This window comes from Ambystoma mexicanum, chromosome 10 (genome assembly GCF_040938575.1).
Source record: "Ambystoma mexicanum isolate Mex_15411 chromosome 10, UKY_AmexF1_1, whole genome shotgun sequence".
Classification (NCBI taxonomy): Eukaryota; Metazoa; Chordata; class Amphibia; order Caudata; family Ambystomatidae; genus Ambystoma; species Ambystoma mexicanum.
Genome location: NC_090932.1, coordinates 435,665,974 through 435,690,206, shown reverse-complemented (window position 1 = coordinate 435,690,206; position 24,233 = coordinate 435,665,974).

The following is a 24,233-nucleotide window of genomic DNA, read 5'->3' as shown; positions in this document are numbered from 1 at the left end:
TCAGAGAAAAGGGGCTCAACGCTAACAAAGAGAAGCCGAGAGCAATACCAAAACAGGTATGTCCTCAGCCTCCTCACTGCCATGCAGGGAGACGTGTGTGCAAAACTTGTATTAAGCTTCTTGTCAGGGTGTCTTGACCTACGTTTGAACTATTATGCTACAACATTTGGTGCTGTGGGCTTAGAAAATCCAAGATGGCGGAAAAGCCCACATTTGCGCCAGAATCCAGGAAAATCGCGCAGTTTTGCGCACACCAAAATGGTCGTCTGACCTGCCACCCACCAGTGCGAGCGTGATGGGCCAGAAGCACCATGAGTGAACATGGTGCCAAAGGAAAAACAGCAGTGCCTGTTAGCTCAAAAAGCGCTTTGAAATCACCTTTGTTTCTCTGAAATGCAAGCTCAAAATGCCTATTCCAAACATTGCAAGATATTCAAAAATCTCACTGAACACCAGCAGAAATTTGGCAGAATGTAGTCTTGTGTGCATACAAAACCTGGAAAGATGAAGAGCCTAAAATAATGTTGATAACAAAACTGGCTGAGCTGTGGATGTCAGCAGCTTAAGTGAAATTGGACTTAAAGCCACTAAAATCGAAATGTTTAAAATAAATGAGTGATTTACTTTGGAGTGTCACATAGGTTGCAACTGTTTAAATGTCATAGTTTTGAACTTAGAATCAGCGTTCTAGCTGCATGTGTAAAAATTGTAAGTTTGATTTGAATGAAAAAAAACTGGAACAAAAGTGACATTGGGCTGAAGCCTGGCTTGAAGAGATTGAATCCTGCCCGGCAACTACCCCCGACAGGAGTTGAAACTTGCCCAGCAACTGCATTCACAGGCCTGGCTGCCTTCTGCTGCACCACCAAAAGGAGATCACACCTCTCTGATTGAATCAGAGGAGGGGCACCTGGGACTGCAAAGGAAACAGAACAATGAACCTTCCTTGTCTCAGGCAAATGTTAAATTAGCAGGGTCGTAAATGGCTTCTTCTTGGAAGAAATGGGGAGGAGCAGTGCTTCTGGGAGCCACCTCAGCTGGAGGGTTCTACGTGATTTCGCCGACCTATTTTTGGTCGTGGTACTTTTCATCGCCGGATTTTACATCGCCAGAAACCCTGTTTTTGTTTTTTTTTTATTATGGGGGGGTTCTCCCCCCAGACCCCTCCCTTACTATTATAATAATACCCCAACCCCAACAAAACACCCCCCAAAATAAAAAATCAAAAAACGGGGTTTCTGGCGATGTAAAATCCGGCAATGAAAAGTACCACGACCAAAAATAGGTCGGCGAAATGCGTGTATACCAGCTGGAGGCGGGGACAGACAGAAATCCCCCCATGTGCTTTGGAACCTAAACCACACCCATCTGGGCCAGAGCATCATTTTAAAAAGATGGATAACTCATAGTACAGAAGTGTCAAAATTATGTAAATAATATCATCATTTCTGTGATTTTTCTGTGCACATTTCAAGAGGTGTTAGGAGTCCGTACGATGTTCTGAGGCCGAACCCCGCTATTTATTAATATTGCAGACACTGTGCTTACACTGGAGAATTGAAAACTTATTGTAATGTGCTCAGGGAGGGGGTGTACCTCTGTGTAAGTTTTGAGGAAAAACCAATGTTGCAAAAGCTACTGAAAAGCGCAAAATGTTGTCATTTCTGAACCCAAGCTCGCAGGAACATGGGGCTTGATCAGAGACCTGTCTTAATTCATCCATCATGTGTACATGTATTTCCAACCACTTGTGTATCTGGGAAATATGTGTTTTGGGTAAAATTGATTTTCCCAGTAAAAGCAAAGGGGCGTTTCTTCAATAGATTGTAAAATGTAGCAACACTCTGACTCACAACTCTGTTCTCCAGTGAGAGCACAGGGAATTTTCCAGCCTATCAGGATCCTCAGAGGGTTGGGCATAGAAAGTCAGCCTTCCCACCCATTATCAAAAGACATAAAAAGGACCACTAAATCCTGAAAGGGACATTCACTTTTCCATTTCAAACTGATTTCTTGTGAAGCATTTTGCCAGACCAGACAATATCCAGAAGACTCCAGATCCAGAACTTAGACTCCAGACTCCAGAACTTTAAGCAGAGGGGCCTGAACTACAAGCTGAATCCTCCTCAGCAGGCCTCAAAATCTTTTGCAACCTGACTCTTCAACAGACGGGCTGTGCTGTTTGATTCTGGCTAGAACCCTTTGCCAGAACCCAGAAAGCAGTGCTGTATCCAGAACCACTTGATCCAGTTCCATAAGACCAGACCGCTGTGCAGTGCCAAGAACTTTTACCAGAACCAGAGATCCAGACCAGCAGAGCTGACCCAGATCGCTGTGAGCAGAACCTGTACCAGAGACCGTCCGTGGCGAGAGAACCGCAGCTAAACCTGTTGACCAGATTCGTGACGGAGGCCCATTCCTTCCAAGACTAGGAGTGAGTATCCTGAAAACTGTGCCAGAACCAATCTCTTAGTCTAAAATAATCTGATTCAAACCATTTTAACCTGTCCAGAACTGCATCATTGAATCGTGTGTCCATTCTCCGATTTTAAACCTGTAAAAGTGTAATTTTGTCATTCTGAAGTTTACTTTAATTTCGAGAAACTACCTTCAGAAAAGTGTCCGTATCTTTGGAACCGAATGTGCTAGGAACGAGATTTAACTTTCATTTTAAAGCTAGGATCCATGAACTTGTCATATAAATATATAATTAAGGGCTTCCCTTGGGCATCCCAGACTCGGCATTGACTTAGTTGGAGAGCTGAATTGAAGTCCCTTAACAGAGTGGGGGCTCGAGCCGGGACATCTGGATTAGTTCTACCACTTGTGCAGCTTGATACAGTGTGCTAACTGATAGGATACAGAAATCCTGTTGGATCACCACGCTGTATTACACTGTAAAAACACTCCTCAAAGGAACGCTCTAAGGAAACGGTCTGTTTTGCAAAATAAAATACTAACTTCTGTAAGTCAGGAAGGAAATCAATTTCCAGAATGACGACCTTGGTAGATATCAAAATAGCCAGAGAGCACCTCTTACATAAGCTATTTGTGAGAGGCGAATGGATGGAACAGGACCAGAATGTGTGGTTGCAGGCAATCGCGCAACAGGTCACTGTAACTGGATCAGATACATGGAGGGATCAGGGTCCCTTACATGTGGCCCTGAGTGAACTATATATGGCCCCTAATGCCAAGGATGAGCACAACAAGATTGCCAGGGTAGCGGCATATTTATATTTATATATGGGAGACATACAGGACAAATGTGCTGAAGGCCAAGATCTGGCAAATAGGCAACTGATGGCATTAGAGAAGGCCCAATCTGACCTGTTCTCTTCTGAGCAGAGGCTGCAGAGGAGCCAGGAGTCAGAAAATGATAGTAGGCAGTATATCATTAAAAATAAAGAGGATATGGGTATCCTGCAACAGGAAAAGTCTGACCAGGATACCAGATTTCTGCCCTTGCAGAAGGAGTACCAAGAAGGTTTGGATGCCCTACTGCAGAGCCAGAAAAAGCTGGAGCAACAACTGGACTTCAATAGGGCATGCACAGCACAGGTAGTTACCCTGCAAAGCCACCTAGATAGGGAGAAGGCAGAGAGCAACAAACTGATTCTTAAAGACCTGGATACCCAGGCAGAGTTTGATCAGGAGCACCAGAGAGCTGGTGCCTTTCAAAGGCAGAGGGATGACCTGGCGGCACAGATGCAGGCTCTTAGTCAGGAAAGGGACACCTTAAGCCAGGAAGTCTGCCAATTAAAAGAAAAAATTGAAGAAAATCGCCTGGCCCTCCAGGGACTGGGTGACCTCCAAAAAGAGCATCAGAACTTGTTAGAGCACACCAGGAGGATGGAAGATGCTCTGGCAAGAAAGGAACAGGCCAGTAGGGATGGGAGTCAGGAGGTAACCCTCCTGCAGCAAAGACTGGCCCAGTATTCCAGGACCAACCAGGAGGCACAGAGAGAGAATGAGGCTCTCTGTCTGCACAATGATAGGCTCCAGCTACAGGTAGCCATGCAGGAGAGACTGATAGAGTCTAGTAAGGCCTTAACTGAGGAACTGAAAGCACAGGCTCTTGCATGGCAACAGGGAGCAGGGGCTGAAAGAGATGAGGTTCGCTGGGGAAGGGAAACACCTGAGCATATCCTCAGGAGCCCTAGTACCAGAGGCCTTCATCTCTCCCAGTCCTTGGACTCTGCCACCCTCATGTCCCATGGCGCACATGAGCCCAGGGCCACGGGGATGGCAGATTACCATCCAGCCAAAAGTATGGGGCTCATAGGCCAGTACCACCCAGGAAGGAATGGGCAGGCATCCGGGTATGGGCACCTAAGTACAGTGCAATTTAGTGGGGAACCCCAGGAGAGTAGGCCCTCTAAGGGCATTCTGAAAACCTCTGCCCAGTTAGGTCAGTGGGGGGGTACTCATCAAATCCTGGCAGCAAGGAGGAATCTGAAGACTCCTCTGAGCATCACAGGACACAGGAGACCAGGTCCCCACATTCTGCCAGCCATTCTCAGGCTCGCAGAATCCGGGAAAACCTGGAAGATCAGACGGGCACCTCTGGGAGCAGTGCTTTTGAGTCAGAGGATGAATGGACCAGGGTTACCCGAACCAAAAAGGCCAATAAGGCAAAAAGGGCCTTGCTTAAGGACCCCTTAAAACAGATTAAGGCAATAAGGAGTGTCATCACCCCTTATCACAAGAACGCCAAGTATTCTGTTTGGGAACACTTGGAGCTTTATGAGCAAATGATGGAGACTTTCCATTTGAAGGACAGCAGTAGCTGCATTCAGTATGTCAAATGGACATTCTCCCCAGAATACTCCAGTTTCTTTGTGGGGCTGGAGGACCAAAACCATTCAAGATGGTCCACATATAGGGCGGCCATCTTGAAACATTTTTCTGTTCACAGAAAACCCAAGAGGCTCGCAAGGCAGCCTACAATTTGCAATGTGGGGAGGATCAGGTCTCACAAGAATTTGTGCAGGAGTTGAAGCGTGCCTTTGCACAGACTACCAGAAGGGTGCGCACGGACAGTAAAGAGTTTGTAAATATGTTTTTCCATGCCTTGCCCAGTACATAATGACCCAGCTAGTGAGAGATTTTCTTGAGAAAAAGTCACTAGACTGGGTTATTGAACAGGCTACCCGGATCTATGAGGTGCAGAAGCCCATAGAAAATATAAACAACACCCAGAAAAGTCCCAAACCGACCAGCACCCCTGCTGCTGCCAAGGTGGCAGAGGTAAAGGTTGCCCCCATTTTAGATTTGGAGATGGGGGGGCCTAAAAGCCTGCCTGCACCGAATAATTCTCAGCCCAGAAGGCCCTCGTGCCAGTCACAGACAGGGAGTCAAGGAGGTAGTCCCACAAATGAGGTCCCTCGCTCCTCTGACTATGTAAGTCCCCGCTACAAGAGAAACCAACCCATCCTGGGGTATGTGTCGACCCCTCCAGCCCAAGGGGGGGGATCCAACCAGGCACCCAACCCAGGGAACTTCCCTCCTAACTTCCCACAGGAGGGCAGAAATTCCCCAAACCCTGGGCAGAACTTTTTCCCCAGGTATCCACCCAACTTCCAACCCCAAAATCATCCATCCTTCTTTCCCAATTCCCTGAGCCCAGACCACCTAATCCGGGAGAGGGGAGGCAAAGGGTTGAGGGGTACCCAAATCTTCCCAACCTGGGGTACTACAAGAGAAGGGATAGTTACCCTTCCCGGATCAGCCCATGGGAGAAAACAGAACCCTGCATCAGCCTGAGCGGGTTTTGCAGTTAGAACGTCAGGTCCAAAATATGGCACGGGATCTGGGTCACATACTGAGGGCTCAACAGAACCCTCAGATGAGCATGCCAGCGCAGAATGCCCCAAACTGTGGGCCTGGTGCTCCAGAACAATGACGGGGGCAGCACCCCGATAACCCACCGGTTCCCAGGGAGGAGGCACAAGGAGAAGGGGGGTGTAAAGCCTTGGCAGAAGCTTCTTTCCCCACTGGTAAACAGCCCCTGGAAACCCAGGAACTGGAAACAAAACCTCCTACCCCTAAAAGTCTGCCACCCAAGGAGCAGAGAGGAGGTAGGAGAAACAAAGGACCCAAACAGACCCATTTTGTGGAGGAGGTGTAGATCTTGCAATTTGAGGGAGAGGGATCCTCAGAGGATCCTGGGAAAAGGATCTTCTCCTTCAGAGATGGGGGAACTCCTCCCAAGGACAAATGGGTCCCAAGGGATTCCAAAATGGACTGGGTAGATGTGGGGATTGAGCTGTCGACGCCCATCATTCTATCCCAGAACCAACAATGCCGAAAACCCCTGGCTCAAACCCATCCTGGCAACTGCCTCCAAAAAGGGGCTGGCGGCCCAGAACCGGAACCAGGGGAACCCAAAACTGCATCAATATCCAATCGCCAACTTTTTCTTTCAGATTCCCAAAACTCCCTGCCGAACTCTGCCCAAATCTCTTCTCTCTCAATGTCCAAAAGCAGAAAATTAGCCCACCAGTTGTCCATAAATATGCATTATCTGTGCCCCCTTGAGGAGAAGGAGGGAAGATACTACGCCCCGGTACAAGTACAGGGGAAGGGTACAATTCTGGCACTGGTGGACACTGGATCCCAAGCTACCCTTCTGTCCAGAAGGGCCTTTGATGAACTAAATGCAGGAAGGGGGGAGAATTACCGTATTCCTCTCAACTCTCTTCCTGGACAACTCCAGAACTTTGAAGGGAAGGAAATTCCCGTCGAGGGGACTGCAGATTTGGACATCAAAATTGAGCAACACAAGGTGAAACACCCGGTCATAGTAGTGACTCCAGAGGGCACCCCTTATTTACTAGGGAATGACCTCCTGAGAAGGTTGTCACCCCTAATAGATTGCGTAAACAAGGTCCTCTGGACCCAGACTAGCCGACCAATAAAATTAAAACAGAGCGTCAACCATGTTAGTTTAAACGGCACCTGCCACATGGTTGAACAAAAATCTGACCAAGTAGAATTTCACATCCAGAACAACCAAATTCCGGACGTGACAGTAATAGCAGTAGGACAACAGACTGGTGATGGGGGGTCCTCTCTATTTCTGAAAATCAACCTTCCTTCCAGTTTAAGGTGGTATTCCACACTGGAAGGAAACACTCTGAAATTCTTAACTAATCCACAATCAGACATTCCCACTCCGATAGTCCAGAAAGATGTGAAATCAGCTCAGAGCCTGGCTGATATTCAGCAAATTGGAGAGCAGTTAAATTATGGGAAGGACTCTGTTCTCGCCCGAATGTGTGTGAACAACGGTAAGAGCTTCATCAGCGAAGCCATGTTCCGCCAACTCCCAAAAGATCCAGCCATTCCCACATTCATACTGATATACAAATGGGAAATGGATCTGGAAACACCCAATTCCAAACATCTCCTGCCAAGCAGGTGTATGCTCAAAATTTCCATTGGCAACAAGAGCATAGTCCATAATTGTTGGGTCGTGCGAGACGTCACTGCCGCCTTTTACTTAGGCAGTGATATTCTCAATCGCTTTGCCATTAGTTTGGACCTAATAAACTACAAAGCTTGGTCCCGATTAGCGGATAATTCCATGGGCTTTGATGATCCAGAAAAAGCATTTAGGTCAGCTCAATTGCTACCTAATGCAGTTGAAATTCAGATTAAAGAGTAAGTCACCATCCCAGAAAGGACCCGACAATTCTCCCTGGAAGTGAAAGTTAAAAGAGGACAAAAATTGAAAAACCCTGATGCTTATATTCATCTAAATGCTTCTCTCCAACAGCAAGGGATGGGGGTAAACCCAACACCATTAGTCAACATAGAACATGACACCATTTCAATAGAGGTGGATAACAGCGACTTAAAGAGTATTACTCTGGCCGCAGGCACCATTATTGGAATGGCGGTTGATGACCGACATTTTTCCATTGATTTAGGAAATGAACTGTTAGGACCAATCCCCAAGGACTGTTTTGACAGTGACAGTGATGACAACCCAACACCAGACAGGGGCCCTCATTACAACCTTGGTGGAGGACCATGGTGCTATTAGCACCATGGTCCATGCCTCTAAGGTTGCAATTCCGCCATGGTCGATGGCGGAATTACCGCCCCATTCCAAGGTGAGTGGGGCGGTAATTCCCCATTCACCAATGGCCCATTCCCATTTTTGCCCAATAGGGCACAATGGGAATGGGGAAAGGCGATAATTACGGCACCGTAAATTACGGTGCCGTAATTATCGCCACCGTCCCTTTGCGGCATGGCTTTTAATGCCTGCAAAAAGCAGGCGTTAAACAGCCATCCCGCAAAGGGAACCTTGTAATCAGGCGTTAAGGGTCTGCGCCGTTTACGGCGCCGTAAACCCCTTAACGCCTGAGTCGGAATGAGGCCCAGGATCTTTACCCGGCCTGGGGGGAACTTCCTGGTGTACACTTCCTGCCGTTATGGTAAAGAAGATGTGACTTGTGACTTCAGAAGGGATGAGGTGATTTTCCAGGTCCATGAGGGCTGCCTTTCCCACCTGAAGCCTCCAGTCCAAATCAGCACCCTGACCAGGGACTACTCCACCCAGCTGGAGGAGGCCGCTGAGATAGCAAAACCAGAAGTCTTTCCAGGCTTCAGGCAGATGGTGGAAGAGAGAGTCAACCTAGCTGATGCCTGTGTGACTCTGGAACAGAAGCAAAAGTTGAAACAAGTTTTCTTGGATTTCCAAGATCTCTTTGTGGTAGACTCATATGAGTGTGGTCGCACCGACATCCACACAACAACAATTCCCACGGACCCTGGCATGACTCCAGTGTTTGTGAAGCAATATCGCTTGCCTCTCGCATCCATGGAGTCCCTTACTGAAATAATTAAGAACCTTGAGTCCCGGTGAATAATCCATCCAGTACACAGCACCTTCATTAATCCGATGCTGGGAATATTGAAGCCAAACGGCCAGTGGAGACTCTGCGCCGACCTTAGGGAGTTCAACAAACGGGTCCATACTTCCCGATGGCCTCTTCCCTACATTGACCAAGGGCTGGCCCAGATCCAGGGGTCACAGGTATTCACTGCAATAGACCTGACCAATGGATACTAGACTTTGCCTGTCAGTAGGGAGGACCAATACAAACTGGCTTTTACCTTTGGGGGCCAGCAGTACACATGGACCCGGACTCCCTTCGGATACCTTAACTCCGGCAATGAATTTAACATTTTCCTACACAAGGCCATGCCCGACCTGGGTGCAAGGGGTAACCTGGCTTATGTAGATGATGTCCTCATCAAAAGTTCATCTGTGGAGGAACACATAGCGGAGATCCTTTATGTTCTGACACAGTTGAGGGCCGCCGGACCAAAACTTTCCTTTCAGAAAGCACAGTGGTGTAGAACCCGTGTTAATTTCTTGGGGCATGAGAATACTCCTCAGGGTCTCTGTCCCCAGGAAAAGAAAGTGGAAGCACTTCAGAAACTGAAAGATCCCACAACTCTGCGGGAACTAAGGAGCCTCCTTGGACTGACTAATTACAGCAGAAAGTTCATTGAGGGCTACGCAGAGGTCACCAGACCCCTGATTCATCTCTTGAAGGGGGGGTCAAGTGGGAATGGGGTCCAGAACAATCTGAGGCAGTAAGACAGCTCAAAAGAAAGCTCTCACAAGCGCCCTGCCTAGCTTACCCTGTCAGAAACAAGTAGTTTTTCTTGGAGACAGGGTTCTCTAATACATGCTTGACTGCAGTGTTATATCAAAAGCATGACAAGGTCAATAAAGTAATCTCTTATGCGAGCAAAACTTTATCCTCTGGGGAGGAAAAATTCAACGATTGTGAGAAGGCACTCCTGGCAACGGTGTGGGCATTGAAAAATTACCGCCCGTTTATCCAGGGGGAACACATCATAGTGGAGACTCCACACCAGCCTCTGCAATATCTCCAAAGTGACAGAATCCGGGCCGGAAATGTGAGTAATTCTCAAATTACTTCCTGGATTCTGTCAATGCAAGGCTTTCCTGTGGAGGTCAGATATGGCCAAAACAAGAAGAGTCCCCTCACGCAAGGTCTGGCTGACTTGCATGATTGTGCCAGAGAAAACTGTCTCGAGGACGAAAGTCTAAAAATCAAGGACACCATGGAGGCATACCTTAATTCCCCACACAAAGTCTTTGAAGAAGACAAGTGTGAGGGAATGCCCACTGTCTATGTGGATGGATGCTCTTACCATGTTGACAGCAACGGGGAGAAAGAACTGGTGGCCGGCGTAGGGAATGAATGGGTGAATGAGTCCCCAGAACCCTCCGCTGGGTACAAAATTGGTCCCCGAAGTAGTCAGGTGGCAGAGTTCATGGCTGTGTATCAAGCCATCCTCACTGCTGTCCAACATCAACTCCACAAACTGGTCATAATCACAGACTCGGATTATGTATGGAACGGGTTCGTGGAGCACCTGGTTAATTGGAAAACCAGAGGCATGTTATGTGCTAATAACAAACCCTTGAAACATGGGAAGTTAATTCAAAACATTGATGATCTGGTCACCTTGAATGGGATGACCATCTACTGGAAAAAGATCAAGGGTCATTCCAAAGTAGAGGGACCAGACAAAACTGGAAATGACTTAGCTGATCAGCTGGCCAAAACCGGGGCCATCCAAGGGGATCTAATAGAGATTGAGTCCCTGTTGGGGGAGATCCAGGTCACTGCTATCACTAGTTCCCAGACAAATGCTCACAATGATCTTTCAACTGCACAATGGAGTAAGGAGACCCCAGATGCTGATTTGATTACGACTCAGAAGGGGGATCCAATAATTGGTAAGTTTTACCAACACATTGAGGACCGTGAGAACTTTCCCCTGACGGATACCGATTACATTGGGAAAGAGGACCTTAGAGTGTTGATGAAATGTCCAAAAATGTTCCGAATCCAAGACGGTTTGTTGGTAAGGAAATCCCAAGCTGGCTATGATAAGTGAGGGGTTCCTACCTCATTCCAAAGCCTGATGTTAAGTCACGCCCATGATGCGGCCACTGCCGCTGATAGGGGGTTTCACACAACACTTGAGATCTTAAGAGAGGTTGCATACTGGCCACACATGGGGCAGGACCTGGACCAATACTTGAAGGGGTGTCTTGTGTGTGCACAATTTCAGCCAACATCCCTCACACACCGTGCGCCTCTCCAAAAGAGGGGGATGACACTGCCATGGTCAGATTTGCAATTCGACTACATAGGGCCCGTGATTCGCTTCTCTAGGGGAAATAAGTACATGTTGACAGTGACATGCTTATTTACTAAATGGGTGGAATATCTCCTGGCCCCAAACTGCCAGGCAGAAACTGCAGCTGTCCTGATGATCAACCGCATCTTTTCGCGCTTTGGTCTACCCCAAAATATTGAGTCAGACAGAGGTAGCCATTTTAACAGCGAAGTAATGACTAAGATGTGGGAGATACTGGGGGTTAAAAGGAAGCTACATATTGCTTATCGGCCAGCCTCTTCTGGTGCAGTAGAACGTTACAACCGAACCATTGTGAGCGTCTTAAAAAAGGTTGTCGCAGATTCTGGGCCAAGTTGGGATATCTGATTACCTCTTGTCCTAATGGCCATCAGATCTACCCCTTCATCTGCAACTAAAATGTCACCGTTTGAGCTGATGATTGGACGCAGGATGGTGCTTCCCCAGCATTTGCTCTACAGGACCCAAGAGCAGACATTAATAAATGCCTCCACAACTCATCAGTATGTGGAGAATTTAAGGAAACACCTCCAACATGCTTTTGCCTATGCTCAGCGGAATCTAGAAAGATCAGCCGAGAGTATGAAAACTCACTATGACCTGAAGACTACCATGAAAGAATACAATGTGGGAGACCGGGTCTATCTATACAATTTCCAGAGGAACCAGGCCAATACAATTTCCAGAGGAACCAGGCCAAACAGCGGAAATTTTTGCCTACATGGAAGGGACCTTTTGAAATTATAAACAAGATCTCCCCAGTCGCCTACAAGATCCGCATCCCCAAAGGCAGTTTGGCAGAGGGGGAAGATAAGTGGGTCCATATTAATCAGCTAAATTGTTGCCATCCCAGGCACACTCTGCAGCAACTGGAGGAGTCCTCTGCAATCCCAGAGAGGGCCGATCCAGAGTAATACAAGTCCAACCCTAAAATATTCCACATATAGCCTATAAAATTCCATGATTCTTGAATGCAAATGTCTCCCGATGTATAAAATGTATATGTTCGCCCCACCATTAATAGTGGAGGGGAAATGTCTACGAATATGTTTCTGCCGCTTTGCTTTGTCATCCTAGGAGAGATGAAACCATGGAGACTGACCAAGGAGGACGACCCGGGGACCGAGAGCAAAGATCCGAGAGGCCCGGGGTACCGCCTGAAACCCCCATCAGGACCGGCAAGGAGAACCGATCGATCCACCCTGATGGAGGAAAAGATGCTGAACTGTGCCATCTGCGGAATCAGAAGAAGATGATGCGGACATCCAAGCGCGTGGATCAAAACATCCTTTGCACCCGACTCCCCCTCGACTCGAAATCAAAGTGCAGTTGGACGGGGGGGCTTGTCAGGTGTCTTGACCCACGTTTGAACTATTATGCTACAACATTTGGTGCTGTGGGCTTAGAAAATGCAAGATGATGGAAAAGCCCACATTTGCGCCAGAATACAGGAAAACTGCGCAGTTTTGCGCACACCAAAATGGTCTTCTGACCTGCCACCCACCAGTGCGAGCGTGATGGGCCAGAAGCGCCATGAGTGAAACATGGTACCAAAGGAACAACAGCAGTGCCTGTTAGCTCAAAAAGCGCTTTGAAATCACCTTTGTTTCTCTGAAATGCAAGCTCAAAATGCCTATTCCAAACATTGAAAGACGTTCAAAAATCTCACTGAACACCAGTAGACATTAGGCAGAATGTAGTCTTGTGTGTATACAAAACCCGGAAAGATGAAGAGCCTAAAATAATGTTGATAACAAAACTGGCTGAGCTGTGGATGTCAGCAGCTTAAGTGAAATTGGACTTAAAGCCACTAAAATCGAAATGTTTAAAATAAATGAGTGATTTACTTTGGAGTGTCACATAGGATGCAACTGTTTAAATGTCAGTTTTGAACTTAGAATCAGTGTTCTAGCTGTATGTGTAAAAATTGTAAATTTGATTTGAATGAAAAAAACTGGAACAAAAGTGACATTGAGCTGAAGCCTGACTTGAAGAGATTGAATCCTGCCCAGCAACTACCCCCGACAGGAGTTGAAACTTGCCCAGCAACTGCATTCAAAGGCCTGGCTGCCTTCTGCTGCACCACCGAAAGGAGATCACACCTCTCTGATTGAATCAGTGGAGAGGCACCTGGGACTACAAAGGAAACAGAACAATGAACCTTCCTTGGCTCAGGCAAATGTTAAATTAGGGGGGTCGTAAATGGCTTCCTCTTGGAAGAAACGGGGAGGAGCAGTGCTTCTGGGAGCCATCTGAGCTGGAGGCGGGGACAGACAGAAATCCCCCATGTGCTTTGGAACTTAAACCACACCCATCTGGGCCAGAGCATAATTTTAAAAAGATGGATAATTCATAGTACGGAAGTGTCAAAATTATGTAAATAATATCATCATTCCTGTGATTTTTCTGTGCACATTTCAAGAGGTGTTAGGAGTCCGTACGATGTTCTGAGGCCGAACCCGCTATTTATTAATATTGCAGACACTGTGCTTAAACTGGAGAATTGAAAACTTATTGTAATGTGCTCAGGGAGGCGGTGTACCTCTTTGTAAATTTTGAGGAAAAAACAATCTTGCAAAAGCTACTAAAAAGCGCAAAATGTTGTCATTTCTGAACCCAAGCTCGCAGGAACATGGGGCTTGATCAGAGACCTGTCTTAATTCATCCATCATGTGTACATGTATTTTCAACCATTTGTGTATCTGGGAAATATGTGTTTTGGGTTAAATTGATTTTCCCAGTAAAAGCAAAGGGCCGTTTCTTCAATAGATTGTAAAATGTAGCAACACTCTGACTCACAACTCTGATCTCCAGTGAAAGCACAGAGAATTTTCCAGCCTATCAGGATCCTCAGAGGGTTGGGCATAGAAAGTCAGCCTTCCCACCCATTTTCAAAAGACATAAAAAGGACCACTGAAATCCAGGAAGGGACATTCACTTTTCCATTTCAAACTGATTTCTTGCGAAGCATTTTGCCGGACCAGACAATATCCAGAAGACACCAGATCCAGAACTTAGACTCCAGACTCCAGAACTTTAAGCAGAGGGGCCTGAACTACAAGCTGAATCCTTTTCAGCAGGCCTCAAAATCTTTTGCAACCTGACTCTTCAACAGCCGGGCTATGCTGTTGAATTCTGGCTAGAACCCTATGCCAAAACCCAGAAAGCAATGCTGTATCCAGAACCACTTGATCCAGTTGCATAAGATCAGACCACTGTGCAGTGCCAAGAACTTTTGCCAGAACCAGAGATCCAGACCAGAGAGCAGAGCTGACCCAGATCGCTGCGAGCAGAACCGGTACCAGAGACCATCCGTGGCGAGAGAACCGCAGCTAAACCTGTTGACCAGATCCGTGACGGAGGCCCATTCCTTCCAAGACTAGGAGTGAGTATCCTGAAAACTGTGCCAGAACCAATCTCTTAGTCTAAAATAATCTGATTCAATCCATTTTAACCTGTCCAGAACTGCATCATAGAATCGTGTTTCCATTCTCCGATTTTAAACCTGTAAAAGTGTAATTTTGTCATTCTGAAGTTTACTTTAATTTCGAGAAACTACCTTCAGAAAATTGTCCGTATCTTTGGAACCGCATGTGCTAGGAACGAGATTTAACTTTCATTTTAAAGTTAAGATCCATGAACTTGTCTTAGAAATATATAATTAAGGGCTTCCCTTGGGCATCCCAGAATCGGCATTGACTTAGTTGGAGTGCTGAATTGAAGTCCCTTAACATTCTGCACATTCACACCTGCACACAATGAGCATAATGGGAGCTTAACTGAAGTGATATCTTCCCTGCAAATTGTGAACACAAAAATGGTCCAGGAAAAAGCAAAAGATGAGGAATGATGATTTACAGCTCTGTTCTCATGGGTGCCTACCTGCCTGGGTAAGGCATTTACAACATTATTAGCAGTTCTGGTACTGTTACTACCAGGTCTTTGCGCCCAGCAATTAATATTATCGCATTGTAGGAAAACTGGGGAAGAGGCTGTAGAGCAGCACAAGATAACAGCGATAATGGGTCTAGATAACATGGTACATATGCACACTCAAATAGATGAAATGCATGTAATCAAGAGAGCAATAGGATTCACAGGCACTATGTATGAGCCCCCAATAGACCCAGAAAAATATAGTGAGCACTGGATCAATTGTGAATGTGATTGGGAGTGCAGCTTCATGACATGTGGGCCAGAAGAGTATGTAGAGTAAGGAGGCAGCTTAAGGTGGGTGTGTAAAATCTGGATACCTAAATATGATATGAAATGATGGAGAAAACCGAAGGTGAAATCAATAAATGGACCAGGGGGGGAGGGGTGGTAATGCAGATGAGAGTTGCAGCCGTATTGGCCACGGCCCCAAAAACCCCATCTGTTCGCAATCCATTGGCTCCAAATCATGAATGAAAGTATATGCTGAGAAAGGTCCAGTAAGCCGTTAGCAAAACACATGTGTCATATACTTGCCATTAAGAGAAGAGTAGATTGTGCAACACAAGTAGGGGGCCAACTAGATATAGAAGTAGTAACCAGTGTAGAGATGGACAGGTAGGGAGAGTTGAGACATGAAGAACACTTGCATTCAGACATGAAGAACACTTGCACATAGAGGCGAAGAACACAAACACATAGACAAGACGTACACTAATATGCAAGACATGTAGAAAACAACATGGCAGTGAATTAACATTGCTTAGACCAAACTCTGCTAGGCCTCAATTCTGAAATACTGCAGCCTGACATTACATCATTTTAAAATAAGTTTCCAGGCCTCACATTGCTTGGACTAGCCCAAGACGCCAAGGTTATTGCGGAGAGGGGAGTTCTGCTTATCCAGATTAAATTACACTAGATAACATTTCCCAGGGCATACAGATACAATTATTAAAGTTAATTAGGTTCAATAGGTAGGACTGAGAAATGCACATATCCTTGAATGCCAAGTGCAAGCGGCTATCATGGCAATTCACCCCATAACAAATGTATACATAATGCCCAGAGTGGACACCAAAGGGAAGCATCCACACATTAGAATAGCAGAATAGCAGAAAATCAAATAAATAGATGAATCTAAGCCCCAAATAGTATTCCTCAACCACGTGATCCCAACAATGACTATTCACTCCCCACCCATTTAGATAATGCATCTCCCACTTCCTTAGCACATTCAGAAACAGGGACAACAACCATGGCTGTGAGCAAATCTTGTAGGTAAGACCTCATGTCTGGGAACATAGGGGAGTTACTTCTTTAAACTGGTTAATAGCAGTTTGCACATCTCTCCTTGTCCATCACGTAACTTGGCACAGTGCAATGTGTTTTAGGCTGGATGAGAAAACAACTGACCGATCAGTGTCTGTTCCTCTTATCAATAAGTGTTAGATTGCCAGCCAATTTATTATATTCAAATATATTATCTGTAGATGGTTTATTAGTTGTAGAATGACAAATTATAAGGAGTTGACCTATCCCCAGCACATAAGTTCCACAAGTTCACAGCAGGACAATTGGATGGTGGCAAGACGGTGGGCAAGGTTAAGTCACCCATGCAGCACAGGTGCATGTGGCACCTGGTAAGAGGGCGGGCAGTTATTGCATCAAACGGCTTTGTGAATCTATCATGCTTTGAAGAACTGAACTGACTAGGGGCCTCCGAGGTAGGACTTCAAAATCCCTTGGGGTTAGAGGAGCCCCATCAGCAAGTTGGGGAACTGTCCATCAATTCTACAGAGAACATGGTTACCCTCTTTAGTTGTGATATAATGGGGGCCATATCTAAGCTTAAGAAAATGGATGTAGTGGCATATATGAAGTCACAGGATATAATTTTCTTACAAGAAACTTGGGCACTGGAATCTATATGCTTGGATGGATTTTATTTCATTTTTAACCCCAGCAGTCTAGAACCAAAGAAGTTGCTGTTAGAGGGGCATGGAGATATTGATAAAATCATCCCTGCGCTATCATATTAGGGTGAGGGAAACAAATACCTCTTGTATTCAATATGTCATTATGACCCCTGAGCGGGGAGACAAATTGTTGTTAGTGAACTTTTATAATAGCCCACATGTCTCAGAAACCAACTGGCTAGGGGCACTGAAAGACATGCTTGGGTGCTCTATCCTAGACTCACTGAGCAAGCACACGGTTTTAGTCCTGGGGGACTTTAACATGAAACTGGGATTCCAACCGATCTTGTTGATGTGGGTGAGAATCTTGCATATGGGATCGCATCCCAGCAGATGTTTGATGAACGGACATGTGCCAGGGGTTTACAAGCGAGCATGTGGCTTGTGGAATGGGGATTGCATTATTTGAATGGACGCATGCATTCAGATGTCCCCGGCAAGATCACATTTACAAGTGCACAGGGGTCGTCAACTATCTATTGTTTTTGTATGTACGTTCAACATTGGAAAATAATAGTGGATTTTTCAGTTGTACAGGAAATTGTGAGTAACCACTTTCCGTTAAGGTTGCTGCTAAGACTTGACCGCCCCTATTTGCCTGTCATTGTCCATCCACAGTTGGACTTATGCGAAATTAATCCTAATTGTAAGCATAGGGTAAAATGGGCAAAATGTGATCCCATAGCAACACAAAATAAATTGATGTCTAATAATCGGTAGCACATCCTGTCTATTCTCGCCCAGGATGCCCATTCAAACCAGATTGTGCACTGCTCAGAAGAACTGTGGAGGTCTTTGACAGAACTATTCCAGCACAATATCAAACTGAGTAAAAGGAGTTTGAAGAACTGATTTGATGACACATGTAGGATTGTGCAGAATCACAGGAAGGGAACACTAACTAACAAGGATACCTCTAGGGAAGAGGTCATCAGGGCCAGGGACAACTATAAAAGGATAATGGAACTCAGGAAAGATATTTTTGGAGAATAAAGCATGGGAAGAATCTCTCGTAGCCATCTCTAATAAAGATTTCAAGAAATGTTGGGACTTTGTGGCAGGAGTCCCACCCTACAAGAGAGTGAAGATGCATAGGGAAAACTAGGTAGGAGCAAAATCTTGGTTTGACCATTATTCATCCCTTTATCAAGGTGAGGTCACCAGGTATCAGGGGGTGGAGGGGAATTGGAGCTCCACAACCCGGCTGACCTTGAAGGAGGTGGAGACAGCAGTTAAGCAGCAATCAGAAAATCGAGCCCCCAGGCCCAGATGCATTCCCTGCTGATATATATAAGGTGAACCAGATTTGTGGGTTCCAATTTTGACAATTTGTTTCAATTCCTTTCTGGAAACAGGTGTCTACCCTCAATCCTGGAAAAGTGCAATTATACACCCAATATTTAAAAAGGGTTATCCTGGAAGCCCTTTGGTTTACAAGATGATTTCACTCTTGGACACCTCCTTTAAGGTCTTTGGGCGTGTTATTTTACAACATTTAAAAGATTGGATCTCAAATTGCCAAGGTCTCTCCGAGATTCAATATGGCTTTAAGCCAGGTTTGGGTACATGTAATCAAGCTCTCAATCTTTATCTGGTGGGGACATGTTCCATTTTTGCAAAGGGGCAACATGATATACCTGGCCTTCATGGAGCTCAGCAACGTATTTGACAAATTGGACATGGCACAGCTATGGCAGGTGCTTGGGTTCATGGGTTGGCTGGATGAGTTTTTGAAAGAGCTACAAAGGATCCACGAGGATACCAGGGCTTGTGTTCATTTTGGGCCATACATTCAATGCACAGATTACTTTGAAGTGACCTCAAGAGTTTGCCAGGGCTGTGTTCTAGCGCCAGTACTATTCACTTTGTATATCAATGGCTGCATAGGGCCCTCGTACACTCTAAGGCAGATTACCCTTGGGTAGGTGCGAAGGCACTGCCAGTGTTGGCGACACAGTTTTAATCGCTCGCACCCCGTAAGCCCTCCAGAAGTTTATTGACATCTACACTGATTTGATGTCTAATCAAATCTAAATAGTAAACACCAGCAAGTCAGCTGTGATGGCATGCAGTTACAGGAGAGGGGAAAAGTGTAAAAATGCATAACTTGATAAATAACAGTGCCATTAGGGAGTCCCAGGAGGATGGCTCAGCGGCAACGTGCTCGCCTTGGAAGCAAGACGACATGAAGCAACACAGGTTCGATCACTTGGTTCGCGCTTAGAAACCTCTGGGTATTTAAGCGTGTTATAAATACGCAACTAAGATTATAAAAATACAATTATGCAACTAAAACAATTCTTGTAACAGAGCCTCGATGCCTGCAGGCTGTGTGAGCGCTTTAAAAATGCAAATAAATAAATAAATGATCCCACAAGTGTCAACATTTGATTAGTTAGGCATATGAAAACTGGCCGGGGGTGGCTCATGTGCAGAAACAGAGTACAAAAATGAAACAGACATTGGGGGGAATTTCTCGTTTCAGCAAAATGTGTCAAGGCCAACATCTCAAACCAATTCTGGAAGTGTATCGAGTACAAGCCAAAGCGCAACCAATTATGAGTCATCACTATGGGGTAATGAAAATGTAGCATGTATTGAAATGTTGGGTGTCCTGACCCACGTTTGAGCTATCATGCTGCAACATTTGGTGCTGTGGGCTTAGAAAATCCAAAATGGCCAAAAAGCCCACATGTGCGCCAGAATCCAGGAGAACCACGCAGTTTGTGCACGCACCAAGATGGTCACCCAAGGTGCCACCCATTTTTGCCTATGTTGTGAGCACAGAAGGGCACAGAGCCTAAAACCATTGTAAAAGGGGCAATGCTGATTGCCAAAAGCAACCCATAACTGTTGGGAATTCGTTTTCTTCAGGTCAAACATGGCTAATTTATGGGCACAAAATTATTTTACTGCAGAACTACACCAATGCCATTTGTTGAACCTGGACAATATACTTCCATGTAATATCTCTTGTTTGAAATGCTTGAATTCAAGACTGATCCAAAAAAATGCATGCAGTACCCGCTTTTGACTGAGGGCGGCGCTAGCGGTCTAAACTCTGACAGGGAAACTGCATGTCAGGAGTTGCAGGAGAGGCCTTTACATCAAAGGCTGGGAGTTAATTAAAATCTTAACCACATGCTGTTCCCAGAAGACAATCTGATTTAATTAACAGGCCAAAGGCTGGGAAACCTCTCACCTCCAGAGATTCACACCAGGAGTCAGAATCTCACATGACCTCTTGATTGATAGAAGGCAGACTGGCTGGCAGCCTCCTGGAGACCACACAATAGGCTCTTGCACTTGAATAGAATATGCTGATGTTGACTGTTGACTGTACACAAAGAGCTCCCAGCAGAAGACACATGTGATCACTGACCCACCCAAGTCTTGGAGGCGGACTCCAACACTCTGAGAACTGAATTGAAAGCAAAATATATATTTTACAGAAACACCGATAACTCTTTGTAATCAAATGACAGGAATGTATAACTTTGAGAGCCTTAATTTAAAAAATGTACCTTTGATTCAAGCCCAAACTCCAATTTGTGTGATGTTCTGGGGCAAAACCCCGCTATTTATGGATACTACAAACTGTGTGTTTAAGCTATAGACATGGGAATTTACTGGAGTATGTATGGACAGGCCGTGTATATGTGTATAATTTTTAATGAAAAACTAATATTGCAAAACCAGTTAAAAAACGCAAAATGTTGCCGTTTCTGAATGCAAGCTCTTAGAAACATCAGAGTTTGAACAGAGTATACCTCATGTGATACGTGATGGGTGCATGTAATTTCAAACCACTGTGTATCTATGAAATATGTCTTTAGTTCAAATATAGATTTGTGGGCAAACTGACCAGGGGAGGATCCTCTGACCCATAAAACCTACAGCATCACTCTGACTCACATTTCCTTCCCCCAATCGTGGGAGAGGGGAGAATTGGGCCAATGACAAGTAGAGAGGGGTAGGCTTTGCTAGGCCCAGGCACACACCCACTTTCAAAACACATAAAAAGAGACTGCTGGGACAGGTAGAGACATTCAATTCCATTTGCTGCGGAGCATGCTGACCGACGACTTCACATCCAGAGATCCTACACTTAGCCTTCCGAGCTAAACAGAGACTACAGAACTTTGAACCAAGAAGGCCCACTGCAAGCAAAAGTATTTGTCAGCAGGCCCAAAAATCATTTGCAGACTATTCACAGCCGGACCCAGCTGTTGATTCTGGCCTAAAACCCTGTGCCAGAAAGATCAAGAAGCAGTGCTGTACCCAAAGAAAGCAGAGCAGTATCCAGAACCAGAGGCCAGAGATCCAGAGTGACCCAGACCGCTGTTAGCAGAACCAGAGAGCTGACCCAGATCACTGTGAAGTGCCAAGACCAGAACCGGAGTCCAGTCCAAAACCTGACCAGATCCGTGGCGAGGCCTATTTCAAAAATATATTGTGAGTGCCTAGCAGAACTGTGCAGAACCAATCTCTTAGTTAAAATAATCTAAACCAAACTATTTTAATCTAACCAGAACTGCCTCCTAACTGTCACCTGTCATTTGCAAAGCTGTCACCTGTCATTTTCTAGCTGCAAAGCTGTAACCTGTCACTTTGAACTTTTAAAATTTCAAATCTGAAAAACAACCAAATCGTTCATAACTCCGTAACCGTTTGTGCTAGAAACTTGGTTTAACTTTCCTCTGAAAGCTTAGAATCTTACCTTTACAACAAGCCTAGAACCGACTTCCTACACTCCTTACACTTGCTCCGCGATCACGATTCACGCATTCGCGAATTTTGCCGCGATTTGCGATTTGGCCCGATTTCTTTACTTGTAAAAAGATAGCTGCTTTTGCCTGAACTGCTAAATTTCGTTTGCCTCTTAAGAACCATCCCTGAATCATTGCTAGAGTGAGCCTGAACTCATATTAACTAGATACCACTCACCCTGAACCTCCTGATGGGAATTAAAACCATTTTCAGCATATTCCTCACTTCATTGCCAGCACATATAAAAGCATTTTGGGCCTGTGTTTCAAACTTCTGTAGTCTAAGCTTGCTGGGGTGAACTGAATTACATTTGATTGCATTTCTAAGAACTGTGTGCTCTCCTCTTCATTTCCTTACATTGCATAAGGGGGGGGGGAGTGGATTGCCAGAGAGAAGTGATTACATTGTTTTGTTGAAATCATATTGAGTATTTTCTGTATTGCATTTTCATTCAACATTGCATCCATCTGAAACTAGATAAAGCATTCTCTACCACCTTATTCTTCTGTTCCTATTCCCAAGCGTGCTACCTCATCCTTTATACTACTTCTGAGTAACCCAATCAGTTTGTTAGTAGAACATTACCAATTGTTGTTAACTGCTCATGTTCTGAAGTGTGATATTAATTATTAATTTATCATAAAAGTGTGATATATATATATTGTTTAATTGTTCTCAAATAAACCTTTTAAACTTGCAAAACAGAACTACTTCTTGGCTCAGTGGGGTCAGGGGGATTCCACGAGAGGGGTGTTATATAGGGGTAGTCATCCAGAACTCATGAACTGGACATAAAGATATATCAATAAGGATTTCCATTCAGTATCCCAGACTAGGCATTGACTTAGATGTAGTGTTGAATTGAATCCTCTTACAGAAGTTATTGAGAACAACTTTCTGAAAAGGTTACTGGGGCTTCCCAGTTCCGCTCCTAACTATTCAGTTCACTTTGAACTAGGCGCATCCCATATCGGTGCCGATTGGTATGAGGTGCCATTCATGCACTAGCTGGGAATATGGTCTAACCCAAAAGCCAGCTTGTCGCAAGTTTTCATCAAAAGCCTATTATTAGGCTGCTTCTGGTGCAAAATACCATGGCTGAATTTTATTTCCCTGTGCTTCAGAGAGTTGAACGTCCCAAATTTACAACATCCTGATGATTTGTTAACAGCCTCTGAGTGTAACATGCATAAGAGGCTCTTTTGTTCTTTAATCTCTATTAAACGTGAATCAATTGGGATCTCTCTTGTCTGTCTCAAACAGGAAACATGTTTTACTCACGCTACCTGATGTAATTCAGCCCCACTTGTTATATAGATGTAATTCAGCCCCACTTGTTATTTTGTTTTGCTCCTGTTATGAGGACATTAGGAAAATGACTATTATTCCACTGCTCAGAGAAGCCACTTTCAACCCATGCCAACCCGCACTTATTTTTTTGTTACAAGCAGAATCTATAATTGTTGCTCGGAGTACTTTCGAAATGTTTTTTTTTTAAGACGTTTTTTATTGGGTTTATCAACAAGCCAAAAGGAAACTTACAATCACCAATTCACATTCATACATCTAGATCACGTTCTCAATTACATCGGTTATGTATATAATCATGGTATAGTTCGCACGAGTGTCTTGTGTCACCACACAGTTCTTTTACCTTAGTGCATAAGGGATTATCAGACCCCTACCTCATCCCATCTTCCCCATATTTTGTTAGCCTTTGTAGTTCAGCCTCTTGCAGCATATATTCTATGCTCTATGGCTGCACATTTGTCCGTATCGGCGATCCATTGGTCCAGGTTCGGGCACTCCGAGGCGCCACATTTTTGTGCGATGTTGAGTTTCATCAAGCCTGCTGCAGTGGCCAAAAACAGTCCCTCCCACTTATTGGCAGTGTTTTCATCAGGTATACCCAATAACAGTGTTTTTGCGTTGAGTGGTATTGTACGAGCAAGAGTATCCGACAATTTATGGCAGCAATCACTCCAGAAAGTGGTAATTCAAGGGCATTCCCACAGAATATGCATGAACGAACGTGCCTTCCCCTTCCTGACATCTTAGGCAGTTTGGGTTCAGGGCACGCTTGCAACCATACAGTGAAGTTCTGTGATAGTAAATTCGAGGAAGCACTTTAAGTTAAATCAGATGGAGTCTGGAGGAGATCCCAATCTCACGCGGGTGCATCAGCACCAGTATACAGTCTTCCGGTTCTATAGTTCCTACATCTGCTTCCCACTTAGCTTTAAAGTTGGTCAGTTCCTTGATGGCAAAGGATGTCATGGCATTATATAGGATGGAGGTGAGTTTGGTGGGGATGCGTGAGGGCAGTATGTT